Source organism: Cebus imitator, unplaced genomic scaffold, assembly GCF_001604975.1.
Source record: "Cebus imitator isolate Cc_AM_T3 unplaced genomic scaffold, Cebus_imitator-1.0 Scaffold333, whole genome shotgun sequence".
In the NCBI taxonomy this organism is placed as follows: Eukaryota; Metazoa; Chordata; class Mammalia; order Primates; family Cebidae; genus Cebus; species Cebus imitator.
In genome coordinates, this window is record NW_016107648.1 from 187,144 (window position 1) to 200,056 (window position 12,913).

At 45.9% G+C, this 12,913-nt stretch overlaps 1 long non-coding RNA gene across 1 annotated transcript in view; it reads left to right on the plus strand.

Annotated features, from left to right (window-relative positions):
• LOC119467798 overlaps window positions 1-4,570 on the plus strand; it is a 29,561-nt gene extending 24,991 nt beyond the window's left edge. Inside the window, exon 2 of the long non-coding RNA XR_005196420.1 lies at window positions 4,427-4,570. This is a non-coding gene — a long non-coding RNA (uncharacterized LOC119467798). The remainder of the gene's footprint in view (window positions 1-4,426) is intronic.
• Window positions 4,571-12,913: the final 8,343 nt, after the last annotated feature.

Here is a 12,913-nt window from a genome sequence, read left to right on the forward strand (position 1 = left end):
CCATGATTGCACCACCACATTCCAGCCTGGGTGAAACCCATAGAAAACAAAAAGAATCTTCTCAGCTGGCAATCCCCCGGCTGGGCAGTGGCATCACTGTTTCTTTCGTGCATCTCAGTTCCTTCCTCTCTGGTCTCGCCTGCTCCTCCGGAATCTGCCTACGTGGACTACCACATTAGCCTGGAGCACTCACATGCAAACTCCTCAAGGTTAAGGAGGCCATGAAACAAGAGAGAGGAAAGGAGAAGTGGTCAAAATTAGTTTCCTTTAGGCTGGACTGATTTCCTCTGGGCTCTGGAATTGGCAGGACATAAATAGATAATCAAAGATTTTCACTTGCCCAGGTAGGAATTATATAACCAGAGGCTGCTGCTTCCTTTGGTTTTCTGAAACTTCACTGGAAGGAAATTCTCCCTGCGTTCTCAATGCCATCGAGCATTCTTCCTCTGGTTTTACTTGGAAATCTTCATTCTCTTTAAGCCAACGCCCTTCTGTGCAAGTTAATATATACACTGGGGCTTAAAAAAAATAAATCTTTTATGATCTTTGGTGTGTGTGCGTCTTCTATGTGTGACAAGAAACATCATACAATGACACAGATAACCCATTTCAAAAATAACCTTGTTTCCTTCTTCAGGTTCCACTGAACCCAGGAACATGAACCCCCATCCCTGTCTACCACAGAGTTCAAAGACGAGAAAGCGCTCTGCCCCTGTGTCCTTTCTGAGCAGGTGAACCTTTCAACTTCTGTTAGCAGAGGGAATGATTTCTTTCCTTAGCGTATTAATTCCAGTCTCCCCTGTTTCAGCCCCCATTGCAATGACTCCCAACTCTACACCTGGCTCCAGAGCCCAGATGCTTTTCTCCTCTCTCCTTCACACACTTATGCCTCAGGCATCTCCCGCTCAACCTGTCCACGCTGAACATTCCTTCTGTCCTATCCTCAGTCCGCCGCACCTGCCCTTCCTCCAGCATTTCCTGCAGCACTGTAAATATTTCCAATCGTCCACGTGAGAAATCTGCTCCCCATAGCAGCCAGGAATTCTTTTCTGCCAGGGGAAACAAGCCTTTTGTGCCCATGGCCTCTAGCTCAGACCTGTGACACACTGGATCAGCCAGAGAAGCCTGGCACAGCAGGACGCCCCCTTCTTGCCTGTCTCTACATCCACGCACTTTTGTCTGTTCCATTCCCTCCTCTCTTGACCTAGTTTGGCCCTTAGTTTCTTCCTTGGACTTCTGTAAACACCGGGTGGAAGTGGGCTCAGAGCATCGGGCGCCAGTCCAGACAACCTGCGTCCAGGTCCTGCTTCCACCTGGTCTTAGCTCCGTGGTCTGAGCGACACCACTTCATCCCCCCTCTGCCTCTGTTCCCTTATCCTTAAATAAGAACGATGCCTGGCCGGGCATGGTGGCTCACACCTGTAATTCCAGCACTTTGGGAGGCTGAAGTGGGCAGATCACTTGAGGTCAGCAGTTCAAGATCAGCCTGGCCAACATGGTGAAACCCCATCTCTACTAAAAATATAAAGATTAGCTGGGCATGGTGTCAGGTGCCTGTAACCCCAGCTACTTATGAGGCTGAGGCAGGAGAATCACTTGAACCCAGGAGGCAGAGAGTGAGGCAAGATTGCGCCACTGCACTCCAGCCTGGGCAACAGAGTGAGACTCCGTCTCAAAAAGAAAAAAAAAAAAAAAAAAAAAAGGAAAAGAACAAGGGCCAGCAAGCTTTGCTACAAAGGGCTAGATAGTAAATATTTCTGGTGTTGCAAGTCAAGAAGCAAAATTGAGGCTACTCTATAGGTATTTATAAAACTAGAGAGAAAATAAAGATCCACAGTGTTTTTACTGGTAAAATTTAAAACATAATAATAATTGGAATTCATAGAAAGAGAGAGTGGAAGGGTGATTGCCAGAGGCTGGGAGTGGGGGTTGCTGAGATGTTGGTCAAAAGGTAGAAACTTTCACTTACAGGACACGTAAGTTCTGGGGTTCTAGAGTACAGGGTGATGAGTACAGTGAATAGTACTGTATCGTAAACCTGAAATTTGCTGAGAATAGATCTCCAGTGTCACACACATACAAAATAGTTACTATGTGAGGTGATGGACATGTTAATTCAATTGTCGTAATCATTTCACAATGCATACCAAATTGTCATGTTGTATATCTTGAATATGTACAATTTTCATTTATAAATTGTGCCTCAATAAAGCCAGAAAAAGTATTATTAATTGAGGACAATTTTATTTATTTATTTATTTATTTATTTATTTATTTATAGAATAGAGGTGGGGTCTCACTATCTTGCCCAGGCTGGTCTCAAACTCCTGGGATCAAATGATCCTCCTACCTTGGTCTCCCAAAGTTCTTGGATTACAGGGGCAAGCCACTGTACCTGACCAAGGACAATTATTTATTTATTTTAAATATTTTATTGTGTTTTAGGTTTCGGGGTACATGTGAAGAACATGCAGGATTGTTGCACAGGTACACACATGGCAATGTGGTTTGCTGTATTTATTTTTTTTTAATTCAGGCCTACTGATGAGAATAACAGAATTCTTTTTGTGGGGAGGATAACACTTTGCTTAGTTAGGGTTTGAAGTTAGTGTTCCCTATCATCAAAGTCAATTGCAAGTGTTACATCTGTAAAAATCATTCTTAGTTTACCTGCCAAGCAAAATCAAGTGGTGGGCTCGATTTGGCCCATAGGCCATGGTTTGCCCACTCCAGTGTAAGAATAAAAGAGATCGTGCTAATGCTTAACACATCGTGACACTCAAAGGGTGCTGGTCACTGTCATGATCTCTCACCATCCTACACACCTCCACCCACGGCTTCAGATGCTTACAAACTCAGGGTTTCCTTAGGCTGTCTCATACCTGAGCCTTTGCCCAGGCCATGCTCTCAAGATCCCACCTCCTTAGAAAGACTTTCCTGCTCCCCTTGCTTCTTCCACATTTTTCCATCCCTAAGGGACACACCCTCTTCAAGCTCCTGATCCTTCCAGAGTCCACCTCCCCGCTCCTCTCCTATTTGATTAATTTATTCTTCTTCCTCTTCCAACTTCAAGGTGACGCCATGCATCACTCATGATGTCTCCAGCTCTGTGCTTAATCGTGCCATGTGCTCAATAAATACTGGCTGTAATGAATGAACCTCCTGCCTGCAAATGGAAGACGCAGCAGAAACCCTCCTTCATTGCTCCACTTCCCAATTAGCTCTTTGTTCTCAAAGTATTTGAAACATTGGCCGTCATTGGTTTTCTTATAAATGACACTTCATAGAATAACAGCTAAGTGCCTTGGCCGTGGTTACAAATCCCATCTCCATCACTTCCTAGCTTTATGGTTTTATACAAGTCACTTCACTTGTCTGAGCCTCCATTTGTTGGTAAAACAGTGATAATGATGGTACCCACCTCATGTTGCTTGCAAATTAGATTGGATAAAGCATACAAAGAACTTAGCACAGTAAATACTCTATAAGTGTCTGTGGCTTTGTTCACAATTATTGAGCAATGGCCATGTTTTAAGCTCTTTCATTTTTTTTTTTCATTTGAGACAGGGTCTCACTCTGTCGCCCAGGCTATAGTACAATGGTACAATCACAGGTCACTGAAGCCTCGAGCTCCCAGGCTCAAGCGATCATCCCTTCTCAGACTCCTGAGTAGCTGAGACTGCAGGTGCACTTTGCCATGCTCAGCTAATTTTATATATATATTTTGTATAGACAGGGTCTCACTATGTGGCGCAGGCTGGTTTCGAACTCCTGGCCCCTAGCGATCCTCCTGCCTCAGCCTCCCAAGGTGCTAAGATTACAGGTGTGAGCCCCCATGCCTGGCCATTAATTTGTCAATTTCTCACATATATGCTGTGAGACAGGTATTACTGTCATACCCATTTTACAGATGAGAAAACTGAGGCACACAGACATTGTATAAGGTGACACAGCCAGTGTGGCAGAGCCAGGATTTGAACCTAGGCCATCTGGTCTACAGCTGTGCTGCTCACCCCTGCCAACCCCTGTTGGTGGGTATCTTATAGAGATATGACTCCTCAGCAAGATTTTAGTCTCTTTGAGGGTTAGGAATGTGTTGGAGAATTCTTCATACCCTTCCTAACGGCCAGCACAGCACCCTGCACGTGGTGCTTCTTGACACAGATCTGCTAATTCACGTACTCATCCCTCCATCACCCTAACCCAGAGGGGGGGTCAAAGAGTGTTCTACAGAGATTTCCTCCCACCAGGCCTGACTGCCCATGAGCACCTTTGTGTCTTATAGAAGGGGACACAGCAGGAAGCAGAAAAGGAGGAAAATATAAGAGAGTGCAGGTGGAGCAACCGGGGAGAATTTGCCTGCTCAGAAGGTGACAGCGGAATTAGAGTCGACCTCAACAAACTCCTATTTCTTGCTGTTTCGTAGAGCACCAGCCCCATCATCAGTGAGCGGCTCTGAGGACACCGACCAGCACAGGCTGACTCTACTGATTGTCTGTAACATGATTGTCCCTTTTAATCAAAGTGATGTCATCCTCTGATTTCAGAAAGTGAAGGATAGCGAAATTAATGTTAGCTCAAGTGGGCTTCTAATGCCACGGGCCGTGGAGGAGCTGCAGGGCTGCTGCATTTCAATGATGTGCACTGGGATTTCTTTGTGAACAAGGGTGCCATAAGTCTTAATTACCCAGAACCAAGCCCTCACCTTGCTGTGTGTCCCCTGGGAGCTCCCTGTGAAGTCAGTGGGAGCTTTGCCTGCGGTTCAGCCCGGTGAAAACGTGCCTGCAAATGTTTGCAAATTACCTTGTGCACTCTGAAGGAAACAGGAGGGAATTATTTATTTTTAGGAGGTTGGCACAGCCTGGCCCCTGCTCGCCTGTCGCATACCTCTGTGTTACTCAAGTCCCACTCCCTTCCCTCCGATTAATTCTGAACCGTGGGTCTCTTTTCTTCATGGTTGATGGATACACCTCTTAGGTCTTGCCCTCAGCCAAACTGCTGGTAATGTCCTATTGCTCTTTCTCCTTCCTTAGGGGGCTCTCTCAGGAAAGCCTAATGCATTTTCCATTAGAGGAACTGATTTGTCCTTTCCTTTCCAGCGATAGAAAGCAATCTCCCCCATGTGGAGGATGTCAAGAGCCCTTTAAATGGTTCTTCCTTCTCTCTTCAGCTCTTCCTGCCTGGACTGAGGCACCCACACTCCCGCTGCTGTGAATACTGCCAGTTAACAAGACAGCTGTTCCCTTCTCCTGAGACTCGCCCTGGAGAAAAGCACCACTCACCTGGAAAAGCCCGGGAGGTCTGCCTTCCAGCTGGGGCCAGCCCACAGCCACGTCTGCCTGATAAGCGGGCACAAAGGCTGGTCCTCTTGCCTCGCTCAAGAGGGCAATCTGTGTCCCCACACATGCCCCAGACTTCCGACAGGATCAGTCTGAGGCCAGACCTCCTCTGAGCCTGTCCTATTTGTGTTTCCCTCACACCCTTACAGGTTTCACTTGAAAGCACTCCCTCAAGAAATTGCTTGCCCAAGAAGCCCGTTTCTGGCTCAGCGTCTTGGCAACGCAATCTAAGCCGCCTCGTTAAGCCATCCTCCCCACTGCAAGCAGAATAGTCTGTTCAAACTGCAGCCTGATCATGCCACTTCCTTTCTTAAGCCTTCAATGCCTTCCTTTGTCCAAACTCCGGAGCCTGGATCTTAATCCCGCAAGACCTGGCTCTCCTTCCACCGACACCCGCACCTCCCAGAGAGGTCGCTTCCTCCAGGGTCACCTATCCAGACCCCCTATCATACATACGATCGCCCTGAGACTGCCAGCTTGCTTTTCTTTCTTTTCTTCTAGACTGCAAACTCCTCTGGAATTCCAGAAACCTAACATGCAGCTGGCACATATGAGACCTTCAGTAATTATTTGTGGATTGACAAAATTGAACTGATGAATGATTGAATTAGATACTTCATACATGTTTAATAATAACGGCCAAATGCCAACTTCAAGTTAATGTTATATCAATATTTGCCTCCTTGTGATTTATTTAAAGTTCTCCTAAGTAGCAGAATTCATTGGGGATGTATTAAAATAGTTACGTGTTTTAACATATACAAATATGCAGGTTGGTTAGGGTGTCCAGTGCAATCGATGTACATATCGTTTCTGATGTTTCAGGTTCTTTTTTTTTTTTTTTTTTGAGACGGAGTCTTGCTCTGTCGCCAGGCTGGATGGACTTGGCAGCTCACTGCAACCTCCGTCTGGCTCAATCTCAGCTCACTGCAACCTCCGCCTCCTGGGTTCAACACGATTCTCCTGCCTCAGCCTCCCGAGTAGCTAGGACTACAGGCTTGCCCCTAATTTTTGTATTTTTAGTAGAAACAGGGTTTCACCATGTTGGCCAGGATGGTCTACGATCTCTTGACCTCCTGATCTGCCCACCTTTTCCTCCCAAAGTGCTGGGATTACAGGCATTAGCCACCGCCACCGGCCTGTTCTCTTTTCTTTTAGACACTTAGTTTGGCGATCAAAGCCTTCCCAGCCCCCACTGACCGACCTCTGACTTTCAGCAATTCTCTGTCGAATGTTAAATACCCTTGCCTTCTCTCTGCCTGTTCCCAGTGACAACAACAAAACAAACAAACAAAAACTCTGCAGTTTCAAGTGACAGAATAGCTCTTATAGGAGAAAGAAAGCCTTGAACGTCAGTGAACCATGCTTGAAATCTGCCATTTCACTGCTGACTTTTCAGAAAAGCATCGCCCTGCAAAGAAGTTGCTCTTGAACGCAAGCCTCATGATTGCCAGAATCATGGAATGTTCGGGCTTGCCTAGTGCTTTGGCACCGGGCGTGTCAGCCAGCAGTGTGCATTAATCCTCGGCATGACCACAGACTGAAACACAAGCAGCATTAACGAATTACCAGTGATAGATATGCAAATGGGCCAAGGACAAATATTAAAACAGCCCTATCTCACATGACCGCTACCTCGGCCTGTCCAAAATTCGTAGAACTATTAATCCTCCTGGAACGCTTAGTAATGTATATAGGGTAATATTCTTGAGAAAGCTAATAATTATCTCTTGTTAGCAAGATCAGCTTACTACAGTCTTTCACCGCAGGCACAGAAAAATATTGTGACTTTGTTATGCTAAACAAAGTACAGTGGCAGGATAAATTAGGACATTTAACTAACAATAATAACGTCACACAGCTATAGTTCCCTCTACATATAATTGATAAAATTAATGGAAAACAGGCATGGTGACAACAAAAGAATATGCATTGTGAACAGCTGACTGAGACACAAAGGGACAAACTTTCTTCTGTTGCTTATGTTGTTATAGCTAATAATTATTAGGCACCCGCTGCGCAAGGCATAACTCTTATCAAGGACAAAGATAATAATAAATTACTACCTGTCAACCACGTGCATAGTAACTTCATTATGTAACTAGGCAGCACTCTTATGAAGGCTTTGGAATCTATTAAAAGTTTCATTCTGAAACAATGAACCAAGAGGAACAAATTTATGAATTGTGGATCTGCGATATTAACCCAAAGACTGAGCCTTGGAGAGAAAAAAAAAAATTCTAAAGAAAAAAATTAATTTCTGCCAAAGAAAATCTAAGAACATAAGTTAGCCGGCCCTACCAGATGCCTCCAGCTATGCTGTAGCAGAACTGAAGCAAGTGTCTAATTCGCAGGAAAAAATTTGTGGACTAGACTTCGAATCAGGCACAGTCCAACAAGCCTTCCCTGCCCAGTTCTCAATCAAATAGTATAATAAACAACAGTGTCCTCACACGTCCAAGGTCCCCCTCTGACCTCTGGATCTCATCACGATTGTGTTCACCACCTTCCCTGATATAGCCAGACGTAAGTCACCTACTGCATTTGCCAGTTTCATTCGCTTAGTGGACGTGGTAGACTGCTTACAAAGTTGGATATAGTAAATCCTCGCCCCAGGTATGAATGTCTCTTTGCAACAGAACTTTGTACTTCTTCCCATCAAGTGATGGAATCTGTTTCTCCTTGCTTTGAATTTAGGAAGGCTTTGCAACTTGCTCTAAGCAGAAGAATACAACGGATGTGGCATTTTGGCAGCTGTCCAAGCCTAATCCTTAAGATACCTTGCAGCTTTCACTCCTAGTATCTTAGAACAGGTGGCCACCAGGTAAGGAAGCCAGGGTTTCTCATCTGGAAGATGAAAACTTGCATGGAGACAGGTGCCCAGCCAATAGCCAGTACCAACTGCCAGACATATTGGTCATCCTGAACCATGGTTCCAGTTACACTACTAGGTGACAGTGGCTGCAAAAGCGACTCCAAAAGAGACCAAGCAGAAGAACCACCCCGTTGAGCCCAATATAAATTGCTGACCCTCAGAATCGTGAACAAATAAAATAATTATAAAGTCACTAAATTTGGCGCAGTTCGTTACACAGCAATTGGTAACCACACATGAACAATGTGATAGACACTTTAGAATTTTGTGCAGCACTTTAGAGGAATGACTCCTCTAACTCCTACGCAACACCAGCCTCCAGGACTGTGGTAACTTGTGAAGCTAAGGAATTCTTCTCATTTATTCCCCAATCATCTCTCAAAGCAATTCACACTGAGACTGAACTTTGCCAAGGGACTAATAAAAAATTGAAGGCTCAGAAATGCTTCTTCAGTGGTTGACTGATAGTTTGTTTACAGTGAGGTGGGTGGAAAGGCAGCCCCAGGTATTCTCTGTCTAGGTGAGAAATTACCACAGCTCTGGCACCACTGCCAAGACCCTGAGGCCTAAGGGCGGGTGGTGACTGGGACCAAGGAATGGTGTATTATAATGCCAGCATGGCAGGGCGGTGGCTCAGGCCTGTAATCTCAGCACTTTGGGAGACTGAGGCATGTAGGTCACCTGAGGTCAGGAGTTTGAGACCCAGCTTGGCCAACATGGTGAAACCTAGTCTCTACTAAAAATCCACAAATTAGCCGGGGACCTGGTGGCAGATGCCTGTAATCTCAGCTACTTGGAGGCTGAGGAAGGAGAATTGCCTGAACCCAGGAAGTAGAAGTTGCAGTGAGCCGAGATCACACCATTGCACTCCAGCCTGGGTGACAAGAGCAAGGCTCTGTCTTAAAAATAATTACAATTCCAGGGCTCTCTAGAGGAACAGCACCAGGATGTGTATATGTAATCTGTAGGGTAGGCTGGCAGGCTAGAGACCCAGAGAATGGTTCAGTTTGAGCTCAAAGGCAGTAAGTTTATTGGCAGAATTTTCTCTCCTTCTGGGAGATTAGTCTTTTACCATTAAAGCCTTCAACTGAGTGGAGGAAGCCCACCTACATTATAGAGGATGATCTGCTTTACTCCAAGTTTACTGTTAATCTTATCTTAAAAATACCTTCACAAAAACACCTAGAACAATGTTCGATTCAATTTCTGGGTAGTATGGCCCAGATAAGTTGACATCCTTTTTTTTTTTTTTTTTTTTTTTTTGAGACAAGGTCTCGATCCATCACCTAGGCTAGAGTACAGTGGCACCATCTCTGCTCACTGCAGCCTCGTCCTCCAGGGCTCAAGCGATCCTCTCCCCTCAGCCTCCCAGGTAGATGGGACTACAGGACTGGCTAATTTTTTATCTTCTGTAGAGACAATGTCTTGCTATGTTGCCCAGGCTGGTCTCAAACTCCTGGAATCAAGCAATTCTCCAGCCTCAGCCCCCGAAAAGTTCTGAGATTATAGGTGTAATTACTGCGCCCAACCTGACACATAAATTAACCATCACAGATGGTTTTAGGAATTGAATTGTGTCTTCCCGAAGAAAGCTATGCTGAAGTCCTAACCCCTGGTACTTCAGAATGTGACCCTATTTGGAGATAGGGTTTTCACAAAAGTAATCAAGTTAAAATGAGATTGTTAGGATCCCCTAATCCAATATAATTGATATTCTTATCAAAAAAGGGAAATTTGGACACAGATAGACATGCACAGAGGGAAGACGATAAAGACGCACAGGGAGAAGGCGACCACATGACTGACGTAGTGTGCCCACAAGCCGAGGAAACCCAGGGGTTGTCGGCAGAGACTAGGAGCTAGAAGAAGCAAGGAAGGAGGCTCCCGTGAACTCATTCAGGGATAGTGTGGCCCTGCTGACACCTTGCTTTTGGACTTCCAGACTCTAGAACTGTGATGCAATAGATTTCTGTTTCAAGCCTTCCAGTTTTAGGTCTATTGTTATGACAGCTCTGGGAAATGAAGAGAGGTGGAGAGCTCAGAACCTTGTTTCCAAGTCTGAGAGGAGACCACAGGCACCTGCCCCTCCAGGGGGAGACGAGAGGGAGCTGAAGAAACCTTAAGTGGGTCTTTCCTTCTCGAGCTCCCGACCTTACAACATGGACCTTTGACCGGCCCCAGGAGACAGGTCTGAAGGGACCTGGGAAAGCATCTACCTCCTCGAAGTAGGATCACCAAAAAAGGTGGGAGGGTGGAGGTTCTTGGCTGTGAATCGTGGGTGGAAGGGCCTCACAGCCCAGGTATTTGGCTGCTGGCTCTGTGTCCCATTACAACAGCTCAGTCCATGGAGGAGGAGAGCCCTGAAAAGCAGTCCAGTGGAAGTCACACTGAGCTCCCGAAATGGGCTCTGGAGCCAGAGAAACCTGGGTTGGTTCCGGCTCTGCCAGTCCCCAGCTCATAATAATGGCTGGCTTTTATGGAATACTAAATACTTCAGGCACGTGGTCTCATTGACTCGTTTAAACACCTCATTTTACAGAAGAGAGACTAAAACTCAGAGAGGTTAAATGAGCTCCCCCAAATCACACAGCCAACGAACATTCTAATCTAGGTAGTCTGACCACCAGCTACCCATGCCCAAATTCTTAATCACCATACCTGCTAAAAGCATGCAAGAAACATCCTGGCCTGCAATAAATCCCCAGATTTAATCAAACCAGCTAGCAGGCCAGAAGCACCCTCTCTGTTAGATGCTATTAAAGGTGGCCGGGCGCATTGGCTCATACCTGTAGTCCCAGCCCTTTGGGAGGCTGAGGCAGGAGAATTGCTTGAACCCAAGGGACAAAGGTTGTAGTGAGCTGAGATTGTGCCATTGCACTCTAGCCTGGGTGACAGAGTAAGACTCCATGTCAAAAAAAAAAAAAAAAAAAAAGATGTTATTAAAGGTACCAGAAAAAGCTAGACTGGAGCCCTGCCCTGGAGGTACTGATGGTCTAGTTGACAGGGGGACACCAACTTGAGGATAATTATGATTGGCATCGCCTCCTTCTTTGGGAATATGGAAGGTTTAAGTTTATCCACAGGGAGAGCTTTACCTACTGGGGACCTCACCATTTTTAATGAGCTGGCATTTTGCTCTCCAAATACATCAGCAGGTGAATGCATTTTACCAGAAGACTGCTACTGGCATAGCAACAGAGTTGAAAACTAAAGGAAGTTGGGCCCTGCTCAAAATGCTAGGCAGCAGGCCCAGATTGTAGCTAATCAGTACCCTAGGCAAATCACTGATTAATCCAGACTTTCTTCCCCTCATTGTGTGTCTTCTTCTGCATCTGTGCTACCTGCCTGACTCGGAGGAATGGGCAGGGTGAGGGCGGGTAGGTAAAAGAGCTGTGATGGTCAGCACAACCAAAGACGGTGTGATATTAAGACAGCACATCAAGAAACGGCTTCAACATTAATCACAAAGGAGAAATCATGAGACTTGTATCCTGGAAACAGAATGGCCTTGGAATGAATACTAAGAAAGGGCAACACCCTGGTATTGGCTGCCCACTGTCTCTGGGTACTTGCCTGTCCAAAGCAAACAGTGGCGCAAACACGGGTAGCCACTGGGGCCGGAGTGTGTTTGGAAGACAGTGTTGTCACATAGGGTGGGTCCTGGTGTCGGTTATGCCGAGAACCGGCTGCGTCACCCGGCTGTGGGGTTAGAGAGTGAGGAGCTGTGTCCAAAAGGATTCCCCTCTGCCATGTGTCATAGGTGGGGAGGGCAGGACACTCTGGCTGCAGAGGCTTGTCCAGGGGGTAGCTGCTATTGTAGGCAAGATTGAAACTTACATAGGTTCCCGGACGCATTACCCCAGATGACTGTATTGGTTTTCTAGGGCTGCCATAACACAGTACTGAAAACTAGGTTGCTCAGAACAACAGAAATGTGTTAACTCACAGCTCTGGAGGGTAGAGGTCTGAAATCAAGATGGTGGCCAGGTTGGTTCCTTCCAAGGGCTCTTAGGGAGTGTTGTTCTGTGCCTCTCTCCTAGCTTCTGGTGAAGGCTGGCAATCCTTGCGTTCCTTGGTTTGTAGATGCATCACTCCAGTCCCTGCCTCTGCCTTCATGTGGGATTCCAACGTGTGCCTTTGTATTTAAATTTCCCTCTTCTTACAAGGACACCAATTATATTAGATTGGGGTCTGCCCTAATGACCTCATCTCAAATTGGTTACATCTGCATAGACCCTATTACCAAATAAGGCCACAATCACAGGCACTGAGGGGCTTCAATATATCTTTTGGGGAGGACACAATTCAATCCATAATGATGACCCTGATGTAGCCATTAGACCCACTGGATTGAAAGCATCTGAAAAATTGGCACTATTTTATTCATTTCACATCCTCCTTGCCTAGCACCATGGCAGGCAAATAGTTAGTGCCCAGTAAGTGCTGACTGGGTGAATAAGCAATAATCTCATCCAGATCTGTATAATGTGGGTTATTTGGCCAAAACTTGGAATGCAAAATCTTGGCTTTACTAATTCTTACCTGGGCGTTCTTTCACAAGTCTCTTAGCAGCTCTGAGCCTCAATTTTCTCCTTTCTAAAATGGGTGTAATGCAACATGCAGGCGGTGGTGAGGTGTCAGGAAGACAGTGCACATAAAATGCCTGGCACACAGCAGGTGCTGAGCAAATGAATTTTTT